At 45.3% G+C, this 17,489-nt stretch overlaps 1 protein-coding gene and 1 long non-coding RNA gene across 13 annotated transcripts in view; one reads left to right on the forward strand and one right to left on the reverse strand.

The window, feature by feature from the left end:
- Positions 1–17,489, reverse strand: part of LOC100538332 (Ig lambda-2 chain C region) — a 190,691-nt gene that overhangs the window by 92,296 nt on the left and 80,906 nt on the right. The window lies entirely within an intron of this gene.
- LOC141378404 (uncharacterized) overlaps positions 1–17,489 on the forward strand; it is a 154,758-nt gene that overhangs the window by 10,581 nt on the left and 126,688 nt on the right. The window lies entirely within an intron of this gene.

Raw genomic sequence — 17,489 nt, forward strand, 5'->3', positions numbered from 1 at the left:
AAGTAACCCTTCGTTCCCCGAGGAGGGGAACGGAAGTGCCATGAATGGGAGGATTCGGATCAGAAGCCGCTTATCTGGAGAGTATTGAACGGGCCAATGAATGAAATTAATTGGCAGCGTAAGCTTGCGCAGGTGTGCGACATCTGCAATCATCTCAGCATATAAGCACACCTGAAGCCAGCAGACGCCATCCTTTTAAGCTGAAGAGACTTTCAAACAGCTAAGGGACAGTCATTATGGCGACGGAATATGGCACTTCCGTTCCCCTCCTCGGGGAACGAAGGGTTACTTCTGTAACCTCGAACGTTCCCCTTCGGTTGGGGAACTTCAGTGCCATGAATGGGAGAATATGGAAAGCGCCATAATGACTGCACCTTACCAACACCCCCGATGAGGAGATAGTCAAGCAAGCGTGACGCACCCACATCATGGGGGGCGCGGTCCTCCAACGTGTCCCTGGCCCTAATTTATCCTACTTCAACAGAAGTTTTACGGATTTAGATACATTTTTTGGGAAGTCGTGAGCATCTAGATAATTCTAGGAAATACGACAGTACGTTGGGAAGCGTGCAATCCCGATAGGGAGGACGCTGCGGAGGCCATCCGTTACCCAAGGGGGGGATAGATGGCAGAATTTACCTATGGACTAGCCCTAAAAAGGGGGAGTACGCATAGCAAAGAGTGGTTAGCGGAGAGGAAAGACACGGGTCCGCCCAGGGGGGGGACTTAACCGTGGCGGAATAAGCATATGGGATCGCCTAGTGGGGATCACGCATAGCAGGCACCTATACCCAAAACGCGGGCTGACCAGCGGGCAGACCTACAACGTAGTGGGCCAGCAAGTGACTCCTCCGCTGAGTCAGTGCTGGGGGCCACGGAGGAATCTGCAGGGCTCACCTGACGGGGAACTTTACTGACAGATAAAAAAGGCGCACGTACCTCCGTGTTAGGGAGAATGGCGCAGCAAGCGTGTTTCAACACCCTACCGAGTTGTCTCCTCAATCACCAAAGGGTTACCTAATACCCTTGAGGAAACCGGCTCCACTCGCAGATTGTAAAACCTTGCAAATGTGTTGGGTGTCGCCCAGCCCGCAGCTCTACAGATGTCTGTTAGAGAGGCGCCGCGTGCACGCGCCCAAGAGGATGCAACGCTCCGAGTGGAGTGTGCACGTACTCCCGGGGGACACGGCTGACCTCGACTCGAATAAGCGAGTGAAATGGCATCCACAATCCAGTGGGATAATCTTTGTTTCGATACGGCACTTCCCTGCTGCCGACCGCCATAACAGACAAAGAGCTGCTCAGATGATCTAAAATTCTGAGTACGGTCCACATAAATGCGCAGAGCGCGAACTGGACAAAGTAAAGAAAGGGCTGGGTCTGCCTCCTCCGGGGGCAGCGCTTGCAGGTTCACTACCTGATCTCTAAAGGGGGTGGTAGGAACCTTGGGCACATAACCGGGGCGGGGTCTCAGGATAACGTGAGAGTAATCCGGCCCGAATTCCAGGCACGAGTCACTGACCGAAAATGCCTCCAGGTCCCCGACCCTCTTGATGGAGGCCAACGCAACCAGCAGAGCTGTCTTCAGGGACAGAAATCTTAGAGATACTGATTCGAGTGGCTCAAAGGGATCGGATCGCAGACTCGTGAGAACGAGGGCGAGATCCCAAGAGGGCATGAGAGGGGGGCGAGATGGATTAATTCGCCTAGCACCCCTAAGGAACTGGATGACCAGGTTATGCTTTCCCACGGTGCCGCCAGCTACCGCGCTATGATAAGCGGAGATGGCGGCCACGTAAACCTTGAGAGTGGAGGGCGACAGCCTGCTGTCCAACTTCTCTTGAAGGAAAGAGAGCACAACACTAATCTGGCAATTTCGGGGGTCTTCTCTGCGAGAGACGCACCATTCAGTGAATAGACTCCACTTCAGGGCGTAGGCGCGCCTCGTGGAGGGGGCTCTAGCCTGAGTGATGGTATTAACCACCGCAGTCGGTAGGTTACCTAAGTCTTCCTCGCGTCTAGGGACCACACGTGGAGGTTCCAAAGATCGGGGCGAGGGTGCCAGATGGTGCCCTGTCCCTGAGAGAGTAGGTCCTCTCTCAAAGGGATCCGCCAGGGGAGGGCCATCGCGAGGAGTGAGAGCTCTGATATCCAGGTCCGGTTGGGCCAAAGGGGCGCAACTAGCAGAACCTGTTCCTCGTCCTCCCTGACCTTGCACAGAAACTGCGCGAGCAGGCTCACTGGGGGAAACGCATACTTGCGCATGCCCCGAGGCCAGCTGTGGGCCAGTGCATCCGTGCCGAGAGAGCCCTCGGTCAGGGAAAAAAACAACTGGCAGTGAGCGTTCTCGGGGGAAGCAAACAGATCGATCTGGGCCTCCCCGAATCGCGCCCATATCAGCTGAACAGACTCGGGGTGGAGTCTCCATTCTCCAGGGCGTAACAGCTGTCGTGAGAGCGCATCGGCTGCACGATTGAGCGTGCCTGGGACGTGAATGGCGCGCAGCGATTTCAGCCGCGGGTGACTCCAGAGGAGCAGACGGCGGGCGAGCTGAGACATGCGGCGAGAGCGCATACCCCCCATGCGGTTGATATACGCCGCCGCCGCCATACTGTCCGTCCTGACCAGCACGTGTTGCCGCTCCAGCACCGGTAAAAAGCGGTGGAGAGCGAGGAACACTGCCAACAGCTCTAGGCGATTGATATGCCAATGCAGCTGGGCACCCTTCCAGAGGCCCGCAGCCGCATGCCCGCGACACACGGCCCCCCAACCCGTGTTGGAAGCGTCTGTTGAAACAACAACATGGCTGGACGCCTGTCCTAGAGGCACACCGGCCTGTAGGAACGAGGGGTCGTTCCAAGGGCTGAGGGCGCGGCGACACAGCGCAGTAACCGAGACCCGGTGTGTGCCCGCGTGCCATGCGCGTCTGGGGACCCGATCGTGAAGCCAGTGCTGAAGTGGTCTCATATGGAGCAACCCGAGCGGCGTGACGGCGGCTGCGGATGCCATATGCCCCAGGAGCCTCTGAAAGAACTTCAGTGGGACCACTAGTTTGCTGTCGAGCTCCCTCAGACAGTTCAGCAACAGGCGAGCGCGTTCCTCGGAGAGGTGCGCTACCATGGTGATCGAGTCCAGCTCCATCCCGAGAAAAGAAATCCTCTGCACGGGGGCGAGTTTGCTCTTTTCTCGGTTGACCTGAAGCCCCAGTAGGCGGAGATGCCGAAGCACCTCGTCCCTGTGCATAATCAATTGCTCCCGCGAGTGGGCTAAAATCAGCCAGTCGTCGAGATAACTGAGTATGCGAATGCCCGCGAGCCGAAGGGGCGCTAGGGCACCCTCCGCGAGTTTGGTGAAGACCCGCGGAGACAGAGAGAGCCCGAAGGGGAGGACCTTGTACTGCCACGCTCGACCCTCGAACGCAAACCGCAGAAATTGGCGGTGGCGTGGAAGAATGGAGACATGGAAATACGCGTCCTTCAGGTCTATGGCTGCAAACCAATCCCGAGGACGAACGCATTGGAGAATGCGCCTCTGCGTGAGCATTCTGAACGGCAGCTTGTGCAGACAGCGGTTCAAAACGCGCAGATCTAGGATTGGCCGTGACCCACCGCTCTTTTTGGGTACGATGAAGTATGGGCTGTAAAACCCACTCTCCATCTCGGCTGGAGGAACCGGCTCGATTGCACCCTTCGCCAGGAGGGCAGCAATCTCCTCTCGCAAGACAGGGGCGGACAGGGGGTTGACCCTGGAGAAATACACGCCCGTAAACTTGGGGGGCCGTTTCGCGAACTGAATCGCGTAACCGAGTCTGATTGTGCGTATGAGCCACCGCGAGGGGCTGGCCCGCGCTAACCAGGCAGGCAGAGCCCTCGCTAATGGAGTCATCGCTACAATCGCTGACGTACCAGCGGTGGGGCAGCGCGGAGTGGGTGTGCTGATCCGGGAAGCACGAGGGTCCCGCGGAAAAGCTGGAGGAGAGCGATTCGCTCTGGCTCCGCACCCTGACTCCAGAGAGGGGGCTGGAGGGCTGAGGGAAGGGAGACCGTCCCCCCAGCGCTCGTGAGCCACTGGCGAAGCACGTAGAGTCTGCGAGCCGGAAGGCAGCGCGTCCCGGACTGGCAGAACTCATGCAGTCACATCCGGGGAAGGGAAAAAGTGCTCTTTTACTGATGTTTTGGTGGCACTGAAAAGTACCGTTGTTATCGGGGCCCCGCCCTCCAGCGGGGAAAGAGCAAGTTTCCTCTTCTCCGGATGGCCTGTCTCAGGGACGCTTCGCGGTCCGTTTACCGGACTTAACGGCGCCCTGGGCAGGAGGGGCTGCCTGCTTTCGAGGTGAACGCCGCGCCCGCTTGGCCGGAGGCGCAGGCGGGGGCGGGGCAGCACTCGTTGGCGGGCGCCCTCGGCGAGGAACAGCGGAGGTGGATGGCTCGGCGGGCGGAGCGGGCTTACGGCCACGCCGATAGATGACATTGCCCATCGCATCCGACTGCTCTTTCACCGCCTTGAATTCCTGGGTGAATTCACCGACGGTGTCGCCGAACAGGCCAGCCTGGGATATGGGCGAGTCAAGAAAGCGAACTTTGTCAACGTCGCGCATATCGGCCAGGTTTAGCCAGAGGTGGCGTTCCTGAACCACAAGTGTGGACATCGTCCTCCCCAGCGCACACGCGGCGGACTTAGTAGTCCGAAGAGCATAGTCGGTCGCGGTGCGCAGCTCATGTAATAAGCTTGGGTTGGACCCGCCCTCGTGCAGCTCGGCCAGCGTCTGCGCTTGGTTGCGCTGGTAGGTGGCCATCGCGTGCAAAGCAGAAGCAGCCTGGCCCGCAGCCTTATAAGCTCTGGCTCCGAGGGAGGCAGACAACCTACAGGCTTTGGACGGGAGGCGGGGCAAACCCCGCCACGTAGAGGCGCCGCGCGGACAAAGATTGACCGCGATAGCGCGCTCCACTGACGGGATCGCCTCATACCCCCTGGCAGCTCCGCCGTCAAGGGCGGTGAGGGCGGAGGCACTCGCAGCACGGGCAGAGAAAGGTGCCCTCCAGGACTGCGTGAGCCTACTGTGCACTTCCGGGAAGAAGGGGACGAGAGGCTTCGAAGGCTTCGCCTTCTGGTCCTCTACGTAGCACCCATCTAGTCGGTCCGGCCGCGGAGCTGGGGGATAAACCATCTCCAACCCCACGGCCGAAGCAGCCCGGGAAAGCACGGCTAACATGTCCGCTTCAGGATCCGATTTGACAGCGCTCACCTGCCCGGAGGGGGCGAGCGGGTCCGGATCTTCGTCGGACAGTGAAAGCCCACCCTCCGATGCCGCGGAGGACATCTGATCTCCGGTGTCAGCGAGTGTGAGAGCTACCATCTGGTTAGACGGATCACTCTCACCACCCGAAGCTTGGATGGAGCGCCGTGAGGAGCGAGAGGTCCGCGAGCCCGTGGGCGGCGGATTAGCTCCCGCTGAAACCCTCAGATCTGCCCGAGCGCCCGCTGCTTTTTTAGAACAGGAGGCAACTGGGGTGGCTCGCTCTCTTGCGAAAGTTAGCCGCGATCTTAGCTGTGCAACGGTCATGGCATCGCAATGACGAAATGAACCGCCCGCGAGCACCGCATTAACATGCTGGACCCCCAAACATGCAATGCAGTGATCGTGTCCATCATCCGGAGCCAGGAAACCCCCGCATCCAGAAACGCACAGTCGGAGCGCCATCCTGAAAAGGACGTGCTGCACGACTGTGTTGCTCTTTTAGGAAAGTTGCAACTATACGCACCGCTCTGGAGGACCGGACCCAAAGAACCGCAGGCAAGGGAGTAACCCAGCTCGACCGTCTGCCACCGCGAAGACCCACTCTGGACCGGGAGACACACTCGTTCGCTCTGAAGTGCTGATCAGCAAGAGGAACCCTCATCGACTCACTCAGAAAGGATCTGAAGCGAAAAGGATGGCGTCTGCTGGCTTCAGGTGTGCTTATATGCTGAGATGATTGCAGATGTCGCACACCTGCGCAAGCTTACGCTGCCAATTAATTTCATTCATTGGCCCGTTCAATACTCTCCAGATAAGCGGCTTCTGATCCGAATCCTCCCATTCATGGCACTGAAGTTCCCCAACCGAAGGGGAACTCACTTTTAGTTGTATGATGACTATCTAGTACTGACTGTCTTGCCAAATGTTCCTTTCAGGGTTAGTTGTCCCATTAGACTATTATATTAGAAGTTTTGAGTCAAATCCCCTGGTTATATATTTAGATTTTTGTTTGGCTATAAATAAAATTAAGGTATTAATCCATTTTTGTTGTCAATGTGTGAACACATGTTAAACTCTTTATGGTATTGTGGTTACTTTATATTCGGATGTACTTACAGTGTACCTACTCATTTATAATGTTAATAAACTACGTGTACAGTACACTGTAAAAATAAATTGTTGAGAACAAAAAAATAAGGCAACTTGATGCAGTAAGAACTTTGAGTTGTCTCAACAACTGTTTTTTAGTTTTTCTCAGTAACAATATTTTATTCAGCTAAGATAATTTTGTTTATTTATGCAATGTTGATTATTGTATTTTACTAATAAAGATATTATTGTCACATCAACTGAAGCAACAATTACTGCTGTTGAGTCAATTAATTTTTTTCTGTTTAGTGGATGTTTTTTTTTTTTTTAATTTGCAAAATAAGCAAATAGTTCTGTTAGCATATCATCCTGTTTTTAATAATTTTACTTGAAAATTAACAAACTTCATCCATTTATTTTCCTTTGGCTAAGTCCCTTTATTCATCAGGGGTCACCACAGCGGAATGCACCACCAACTTGTTCAGCATCTGTTTTACACAGCGTATGCCTTTCCAGCTGCAACCCAGTACTGGCAAACATCCATTCACACTTATGCCTAGTTCACACTAAAGGATTTTAAGCCTGATTTGAGCCCGATTTGGAAGTTAACAAGCTCGCCGACAGATCGGGCTGTGATCGGGAAGAAATCTGCAGGTGCTCGGCGCTCGCCGCTCTTTATGTGTGAACTACTGAACAACGCATCAACGAGGCTCGCTGACGCGTCGCCGACACCTCGCAGACGGAAATCCAACATTCAGCATGCTAAATATTCCAGAGCAGTCGGCCGACTCAATCCCACGTGTGGTCAGATGTAGTGACGAGCTGCAGCCAATGAGAGAGCATATCAGCATGAGCCGCGTGCCTGTGTTCAGGAGCTCAGCAGAAACATCTGTGATTGGTCAGAATGGGCATCGATGCACTCGCTTCATTCTGCGTTAGCACAGACATGAGAGTAGGATATATTAACAGTGGAACTAGAATTTTGTAACTATTAGACTTACCATACTGCTCATTCTGACGGTTCTTATATAAAACGCCATACGTCACATCATATTTACACTCAAAGCTATTATTGAGATATTAAAATTAAGCTTTGAATGTCTGGCATCATATTTAATGACACCATTACCCTAAAAATATAATCTTTTTTTGGTAATACAGCCTATAAATATGTAGTTAAGATACTAAAACACTTAAAGGTCTTGGCTTTCATTTTCACTTTCAAACAGGAGCTATTTCACAGCACAGAATATGCTGTTTTGAAAGATATCTAAAGTAAATTGATGTTTTGCCATCAGAAAGTTTTGATTATGTTAGCAGGAAGTTGCTAGGCAAGAAAATGCACACATATTTAAAGTCACAGTGAAAAGTATTAGACATGCATGCTGTCATTTTGACCAATATGGTAATTTAAGGCAGAAATGCTCAGTTCTTTACTGTTTTGTAATAAAAAAAAAAAACAATATCAGAAAGAAATACACTAATAGTTAGAATCCGGCAGGGTGTTATAAATATGCTAGTTTTATTTCAAAGAGTTATAAAATTACAAAAATTAAAAACTCTCTGTGTATCTATCCACTGGAACCTGCAGATGAGTGATTAATCCGCTGATAAATCAGCTGATTTGACGATGTTTTTAAATGCTTTCTCCAAAGCTCAAAGCGCTGTCAGTGATGTAATCGGCACACAAGCAGCCAATAGTGTTCCGCTTTTTCTGACGACTCCTCCCTCAAAATTTCATTGGCTGTGGTTTGGTAGCTTGAATGAGCTGATGGGGAATGAGTTGTTGTCAGATCATGTAGTGTGTGACCCCCCTCTTGTGGATCGTTCACGGAGTGTTGCGTAGTGTGAACACCACAGAGATTAAAAGACACAAAGTCAAGTCATGTAGTGTGAACGGCACAGCGATCTGCTGATGTTTAAAATCCTGTAGTGTGAACTAGGCTTTAGACACCTCATGTCTTTGAACTGTGGCGGAAACCGGAGCACCCGGAGAAAACCCACATGATGCCAACTGACCCAGCCGGGTCTTGAACCAGCAACCTTCTTGCTGTGAGGTGACTGTGCTACCAACTGCGCCACTGTGTCACCCCTCTTTCAAGCAACTGATAAACAAACTAAGTTTTCGATCGTCACATCACGCATGCACAAATTATTTAAATATCAACATTCCTGTTCAACACAAAAATGTTTGTCTAGAAAAGTCAGTTAAACATGTAGACATAACATTTTAGTGAATATTGTTGACATAACATATATTTTTATGTAATCAATTCGTATTCACAATTCTTAGTATATATGACAGAAAAAGTACAGTGTGCTGAACAAATGGTGATTTTGTTTTTTACAGTGTACTTACTATATAGTTAAAGTCAGAATTAGGACTAGGTCTGGGGTTAGTTGTGGGTAATTGTGCTTGATTCATTGTAATTACTAAACATGTAAACAAGGACACCTTAAAATAACTTGTTACCAAATAATTTCCCCCCTACAGTCTTTAGATGATTTTAATGTCACTGTGCATTTTCTGATTAATTAAATGTTCTCCACAGTCTTAAACATCCCAATTGGATGCCATCCTAGCAGGAAATGACAACCAGCCTAATCTCAGGATTATGTTCATGTCTTGAATGCACTGACATAGCCAGCCAGAACACTTAGACGCATTCATGTCTGTGCGGTTTATAAGAATTCAAGACTGTGAATATTTTTGCAGACACATTTAGCTGCCAGATGTTAGTCAGATAATGTCCTTTTTAATCCAACTGTGGAAAAAAAGTATTGATAAAAATGCTCATGATAAGCTGTTGTTTGTTTAACTTCAAGCTCTGACGCATGTGCACATAAAGCAGCCGGTGAGCACAACACACACACATATTAGCCCCTTTCACACAGTGTTACCGGTGAATATCCGGAAAAATTTCCAGAACGACTTTAGCAAGGGCGTTACGGAATTTTTCCGGAATAGACCGTTCACACATCCATTGCAAAGTACTGGTAAATTCTGACATCATTAACCAGAAATGAGCTCTAAATGGCTGCGCATGTATTTGTAAACATTTGACTACATTACAAACTCTGTTGATGGATCAGTATTGTGAACAACTTCGATGAAAACGTATAGAGAAACACTTTCGCATGTCAAGATGTACATAATATGTGTGTGTGCAGCCGCTCACTGGCTGCTTTACGTGCACACGTGTCAGAGCTTGAAGGTAAACGAACAACGGCTTTTCATAAGCATCTTATCGATAATTATTTACACAGATAGCATTAAGAAGGAACATAGAAACGTTATTTGACTAACATCTAACAGCTAAATGTGTCTGGAAATATATATAAAGGCTTATTCTCATAAACTGCGCGTGAATGCGTCTGAATGTTCTGATTGGCTAAAGTAGACGTCTCACGTCAGCGCGTTCTAGACAAGAATGCGCTCTTTCTGGCAATGTTTCTTCTGCGTTCACACAGCGCAGCATTCCGGCAAATTACCGGTAATGTTACAACTTCTCTTTCCGGAAAATAGCCGAATTTTACCGGTATTTTCAAAAAGGGCCTGTTCACACATACAGACCTTTCCGGAAAATTGCTGGTCATTTTCCGGAAAGGTCTGTATGTGTGAAAGGGCCTACTATGAACATCTCGGGGCTACTATGAACATCTCGCGAATGTGTTCCTCCATATGTTTTCATCGAAGTTGTTCACAATGCTTATCCATCCACAGAGTTTGTAATGTAGTCAAATGTTTACAAATACAAGCGCAGCTGTTTAGAGGTCGTTTCTGGTCAATTATGCCAGAATTTATCGGTATTTTTGAATGGATGTGTGAACGGTCTTTCCATAACGTCCTTGCTTGTGTGAACAGCGCTTTGTTGAATTTACCGGTAAAGTCGATTCGGAAATTTTCCGAATATTTACCTGTATCATCGTGTGAAAGGGGCTAATGTTATGTACTTTAATTTCCAGTTGTCTACTTTAAGTAACAAGTAGCTAATGATTTGCAAATGTATCGTTATTGCATAACTTTACTTGAGGCATATTATTGTTAGTAACGTGTTTGTATGCTATAAGTAGAGTACTTAATCATGTTTGTGCCAATAAGTTACAGTATTTTGATTGATTGATTGACTGGCAGCATAAATGTTTAATAGTTTGCAAGTACATTATGTAATCCACAATATGTGGCTAATCTGAAAATGTCTTTCAAAAATTGCAATAAAAAGTACTGATTAAATACTGACTATATTCAATATGGAGGAAAAGTTATGACAGTTACACACGCTAACCGATTTGAACTGCTAAACATATATTTTGTTGTTCACAGCGCTTAACCTTCTGGACAAAAAGAAAGAGTGACATAGATTCAATGTATAGGTGGTCTATGATAAAGTTTTTGTACAGAAGTGCAGGAAACCCACAGCACCGTGTTCTCTCGCAGCACAATAATAGATTGCATTATCTTTTGAAGAAAGGGTTTTCAGTTTCAAACTGCTGCTGCTTGCTCCATTCCCTAACAACTCTATTTTGTCCGTAAAAAGGGTCTCTGTGTTGTTATTTGTTCTATAAAGATGCCCCATGAGCTGCATTTCTCCATTTAGAAGCTGTTTGTACCACAGGATCACATTAAAGGCTGAACTCGAGTGAGAGCAGTGAAGACTGACTGATTCTGTGTTGTTGGCCAGCAGGTCAGATGGGGTCTGTATGATAGAAGAGTTCACTGAGGAAAAAAAGAGAGAGAAACATTTACAGTATCAGTAATGTTAAGGAAAACTGGATGATAATTACAGTTACAAATATAAATGGTTCCAGATTAAAGATTGTTTACCTGTTAAAAATAGACAGCAGACAGCAGTGTAAACCAGACGCCTGATCATGTTGAAATGATTACATAGACACAACAAACACAACCTTTTCCATAGACGAATCTACTGTACATTATATCTTCAGCAAACAGTTTCTGCCCTCTGGTGTGCAACTGGTGGTATCAAAGATGTCGGATCCGTTTTTCTATAGAAGATCATTTCCAGCTCAATATACAAGGCTGAGCAATAATGAGTAATTAATAGCAGATTTATTTATTTCTCTGTGAATGCAGGCAATATATGAAGAGTGAAACCCTCTAAATCTGTCAGACCTCTTTTCTTGTAAATAAGAAATTTCTATCAGGCTCCTCTGATTAGATACAGAAGTTTTGTTTTATATGTAATGATAAGGTTATTAGCTAGTAAATAAAATAACTTTTTTCAAAAATGTCACTTTAGAGAATTCTTTGGTTTTTTAATAAGGTAAATTTTCTTTTGCGTCAAAACCAGCTAAATCCACTTTTTTTTTTTTTTGTAAAACCTCTAAATCCACCTATTGGGGCAAGACAGTATAATTAGTTAAAAAAAAATCACTAAAGATTCAATTAGAAATTATTTTACCAATCATAAACCACATACACAGACCACCTGAAATTAAAAACACATCTGTCAAGTAAGTGACGGTATCCATAACATTAAAGTTGACATTAATTAAATCTTAACAACAATCTGTTGTCATTTCTGATATTTGGGATTTGGATTTAATGTAAGTAGAGCAATGAAAACATGGCAAACATTGTAAACTAAGCTTGTTAGATTCAAATAATGGAGTGTAAAAACATTGTGAAACATCAATATCTGTGCATTGTCTATTACAAAAAAAATAGAATTTATTGAAGTAATATAAATATACTTTTATACATTACATTTTTTAAAACATAGCTTGCATTAGCAAGTAAAACACAAGGTAAACCTACAGTGCAAAAAAGAGGATGTCTCTCAGAAGCAGTCATTTGTTCATCCTCACTTTACTCAAGATCTTTTCTGTCTCTTGTTTATCTTCATGGCATCCATGCGGGATAATAGAACGGCATCTTAACTTCGTCTTCCGTGAAATGGAGTTGCTGTTTAACATACAGTAGCCATAGTAAATCAGACTCATTCAAAATAGTGCCGCTGTGCAAACAAAAGGTATGAATGCATGCTACACTTCCGACTGTATGTTGTGTTTTCTTTTTCTTGAGTTTTGAGGTAAGGAATGTTTTCATTTGCCATTCACTGACAATCGGACAGGCTCATCCAGTTCATCAAACTTCATCTTTTGATATCAAAAGGGGAATAAAACAGTCCCCTAATAAAAGCCGGTGTATCAGCGCGCTGCTACATTGAAAACATATGATTCAATTTGCGCCTTCTGATTGGTTCTCGGGATATAGCAGCTTTTATAGTGGTTTTATAGGGTGCTTTCACACTTTGTTCATTTGCCTGGACCGTACCCGAGTTTGATTCTCCCCCCTTCCCACCTCCTCCGTTGGTTTGTGTTCACACTCGTCCTCGAGCTGCTGTTTTGTTTACGGCCATTGCTAGGAGACGGTCACAAAAGCAAGCGCTGAAATGGAAAGACTTCCGCACATCGCAGCCATTTTGATTTAAGCGAAGCTTTTGGTTTTGGACATACAGAAATCGACTCACGTCCATCTGCCGCAAAAATGTTATAAACATTCAGAACATCACACAGTGTCTGCAGAAGCTGTTTTTGGAGGAAACAAGCAGACATCACTGTGTATCACTGGGTTTGCCCTGGCTCAGTCCCAAGGTACGAAACGTGACACACACACACACACACACACACACGAACGAACGTTATGAAAACGATAGTTTGTTGTACAAGTGGCAGTTCACTTCCATTGTTTGGTACGATTGCATTCACATCTGAAGTGAACCATACCAGAGTTCGCATGAATTGTACCCCAGACTACCTTTTTCAGGTGGACTCGGTTACGGTTCACGGGTGCGCACCCGAGTTCAGAATACACATTTACACTAGCTAAACGTACCGTATTTTGACGTCAAACGAACTCGGGTGCGGACCAAAAGTGCTAGTGTGAAAGCACCCTTAGTCTACCTTCTGCCTCGTTTTCAAATGTTATTATTTGTTGCTCTTACAACTTGAATCGACAACAAAACATTTATCAGGCAGTGTATATTATATTATTGTGGCGAGGGGGCGTGGCCGAGAGCCGTGGGAACGGAGTGAGGCCACCGCGTAAGTGGATACACCTGCGGTGCGCACCTGCCTCGGATCCCACGGAAGGAGCTCTAGACAATAAAAGGAGGAACGATGGCAGAGGAAGCCGAGTGAGGACCGGGCCCGGGCATTTTACTTCTGCTTTCAGTTTGATGGCAGTCTCCGTGAGGAGCTGCCATCCGTTTGTTTTGGTTTAGACGGCAGCCTCCGTGATTAATAAATCAGTTAAAAACTGCGTCGGTTCTCCGCCCTCTTCTTCCTGGCGGCCAAAGGGCCATGAACTTTGTTACAGTGGTGCCGAAATCCGGGGAAGAAGAAGAGACTTCGCCGCTAAGATGACCACTCCGTCAACCAGTCTATTTGCGGAAGTAATCCAGGCGCTCGCGGTCCTCCACCGTGAACAGCACCAGGAGATCCTGGACATCCGGGCCGAGTAGGAGGAACGGTTTAAAGTCCTGGTGGAGGACCGATGGCTTCCTCTGCCATCGTTCCTCCTTTTATTTTCCAGAGCTCCTTCCGTGGGATCCGAGGCAGGTGCGCACCGCAGGTGTATCCACTTACGTGGTGGCCTCCCTCTGTTCCCACGGCCCTCGGCCACACCCCCTCGCCACAATTATATTATATTATATTATATTATATTATATTATATTATAGATATAAAGCATCGTAAATAGTTACCAGGGTTTGCAACATTACTGTCATAAATATTGAAAACAAATGCTTGAGTACAAAAACACTACAGCGCTGCAAACCCCCTCTCTGTTATGTGATTGTCAGCTGTGGGTTTTTGTTGAGTGCACAGGGAGGAAACAGCACTGTGATAATACGCAGCACAGTAGTACACTGCACTGTCTTCAGGGCTTCTCAGCTGCAGAAGATAAAGTGTGGAGTGTGTTTTTCCATGGCCGCTCACATTAAAACGCTTCTCAAATGCATTTTCAATATTTCTCTGTTCATAGTACACATAACCAATGAGTTTGAGTGTGTTGTCTGTTTGCTGGTACCACTGTAAAGTGTCATAGGTGGATATGTCATGGCGGCAGTTAATTTCAGCCCGACCTTCAGGACTCCACAAAATTGCATTCGGACTTTGATGAACCTTATCAGAAAACACAACACCTGTGAAGAGATGATCATGTGAAACACGTTACCTGTTTAAAAACAAATGACAATAAATCAAGATTTAATTAAGCAGATATCTTACCTATGAAGTAAATCACAGTGGTTGAACAAACAAGAAATGTTCTCATGCTGCCTGTGTGTGGAGGTGTATTTCAAAGACTAGAATGGAGTTTGTTTTAAAGGTAGGAGGAGATTCACAATATGACAATGCTGCTCAATTCATTCTGTGGAATGAAATGACAGATGCATTATGGGTAATGATGCACCACCTACTTTGCAAACAAAGTAAAAGAACAAAGATTCATTAGTATGTTCCTGCTTACTAGCAGAGGCAGACTTAGGGTGCTTTCACACTTGGATTTCTGTTTCAGAACCTGTCTCGTTTGCCTAGTTAGCACGGTTTGATTGGCATATGTGAATCCAGCAATCATGCTCAGATCCAAGCCAAATCAAACGGTTTTCTTTGGGTGCTCCGGTTTACCACAGATGTCCAAAGATTTGCGGTATAGGTTAATTGGGTAAGCTAAAATTGTCCACAATGTATGTGTGTGAATGAGAGTGTATGAGTGTTTCCCAGTGATGGGTTGCAGCTGGAAGGACATCTGCTGCTTAAAACATATGCTGGAAAAGTTTGCGGTTCAATTCGCTGTGGAAACCCCAGAAAAATAAAGGGACTAAGCCAAAAAAAAAGAATGAATATATATATATATATATATATATATATATATATATATATATATATATATATATATATATATATATGTATATGTAAATTTATATATATATATATATATATATATATGTATATATATATATATATATATATAAATATGCAATAAATTCACACAAAAAAGTTTTCAAACTATGTACAGATAATTAGATGCTTTTTGTGATTAGATTGCAATTCAAATTAAAATAAATAAATAAAAACATTTAATCAAATTTAAATTACAATCATACTAATCTTGTCTCCATTTTGTATGTGAATTGAATAATTACTCTTTGTGAATCGGCGGCTGTTACTGTTCACTGGGAAATGTTACTGGATTTGAACAAGTCCTTAGCACTCATCATCTGACAGGTGTTTTGGCCAGAAAGCAGGATTTCGACCAATCATTGTTTATCTTATTTTTACTTTTGTTCCCCCAAATTTTCTTAAAATTCTCTCTCTTGCACACTCCACCTACCTGAACCTCAGCTCTACTCTTGATCGCTGACAGACTGGCAGTGTCTTTAAACCACTCACACCTCGTGCATGAGCAGTATGGGAGGAATGGTTATGGACAGATTTTACAAGATATGATTGAAAATTTATAAAAGAGATAAATGATTAATATACAGCGCATCCGGTCCGGAAATATTCCACATTTTTTATGTTACAGCCTTATTCTAAAATGGATTAAATTCATTTATTTCCTCAAAATTCTACACACAATATCCCATATTGATATTGATTTGAAAAGGCATATACCTTTCTATATAAGGTACCAGGGTTGACAGTGCATGACAAAGCACAAACCAAGCATGAAGACAAAGGAATTGTCTGTAGACCTCTGAGACAGAATTGTCACGAGGCACGAGGCTGGGGAAGGTTACAGAAACATTTCTGCTGCTCTTAAAGTTCCAATGAGCACAGCGGCCTCCATCATCCGTAAGCGGAAGATGTTTGGAACCACCAGGACTCTTCCTAGAGCTGGCAGGTAATTTAAGCTGAGTGATCGGGGAATAAGGGACTTAGTCAGGGAGGTGATCAATAACCCAATGGTCACTCTGTTTGAGCTCCAATGTTCTTCTATAGAGAGAAGAGAAACTTACAGAAGGACAACCATCTGTGCAGCAATCCACCAATCAGGTCTGTATGGTAGAGTGCCAACAAAATTTCAATGAAGTACTTTTACAACAACTCTGTGAATGTCATTGTGTGGCCCAGCCTCAGCCCAGACTTAAATCTTATTGAACATCTCTGGAGACGTCTGAAAATGGCTGTACACCGTCACCTTCCATCCCACTTCTAAAATTCCAAAAGACAGGTATGCAAAGCTTGTGGCATCATATTCGAAAAGACTTGAGGCTGTATTTGCAGCCAAAGGTGCATTAACAAAGTGTTGAGCAAAGGTTGTGAATACTGATGTACATTGATTTTTCAGGTTTTGTATTTTATAAATTTGCAACAATTTAAAAAAATATTTTTCACAATGTTATTATGGGGTATTGTGCGTAGGATGCTGAGAAAATAAATGAATTTAATCTATTTTGAATAAACCTGTAAGAAAAAAAAAAGTGGAAAAAGGTGAAGCTCTATGAATACTTTCCAGATGCACTGTAGGGTTTTTCGCATTGTTCGGGGACGCCTTATCCCCCGGCCCCCTAAGTGACCGCTTACCTTGCTTATTGGTTAAGTCCGCCCCTTAGAATATGTGTGTATGTATGTATGTATGTATGTATGTATGTATGTACTGTTGAAGTCAGAATTATTAGCCCCCCTAAATTATTAGACTGCTTGTTTATTTTTTCCCTAATTTCTGTTTAACGGAGAGCAGATTTTTTCAACACATTTCTAAACATAATAGTTTTAATAACTCATTTCTAATAACTGATTTATTTTATCTTTGGCATGATGACTGTAAATAATATTTTACTACATATTTTTCAAAACCCTTCTATACAGCCAAAATTGACATTTAAATGCTTAACTAGGCTAATTAGGTTAACTAGGCATGTAGTCGTTGTTGGTGTGGTAATATCAGTAGTAGATGTTGTTGATGTAGATGTAGAAGAAGTGATTGTGGTAGTAGTAGCAGTAGATGTTGTTGTATTAGTTGTAGCAAACGCTATAGTAGTATCAGTAGTGGTAGTCATTGCTGTAGTAGTATCAGTATTAGTAGACATTGTAGTAGTAGTAGTCGTGGTTGTGGCTGTAGTAGAAGCAGTAGTAGTTGTAATATAAGTAACTTTCTGTAGTAGTAGTTGGTGTGGCACTTGTGATTTA

Source organism: Danio rerio, chromosome 17 (assembly GCF_052040795.2).
Source record: "Danio rerio strain M-AB ecotype USA chromosome 17, GRCz13ab, whole genome shotgun sequence".
NCBI classification, from domain to species: Eukaryota; Metazoa; Chordata; class Actinopteri; order Cypriniformes; family Danionidae; genus Danio; species Danio rerio.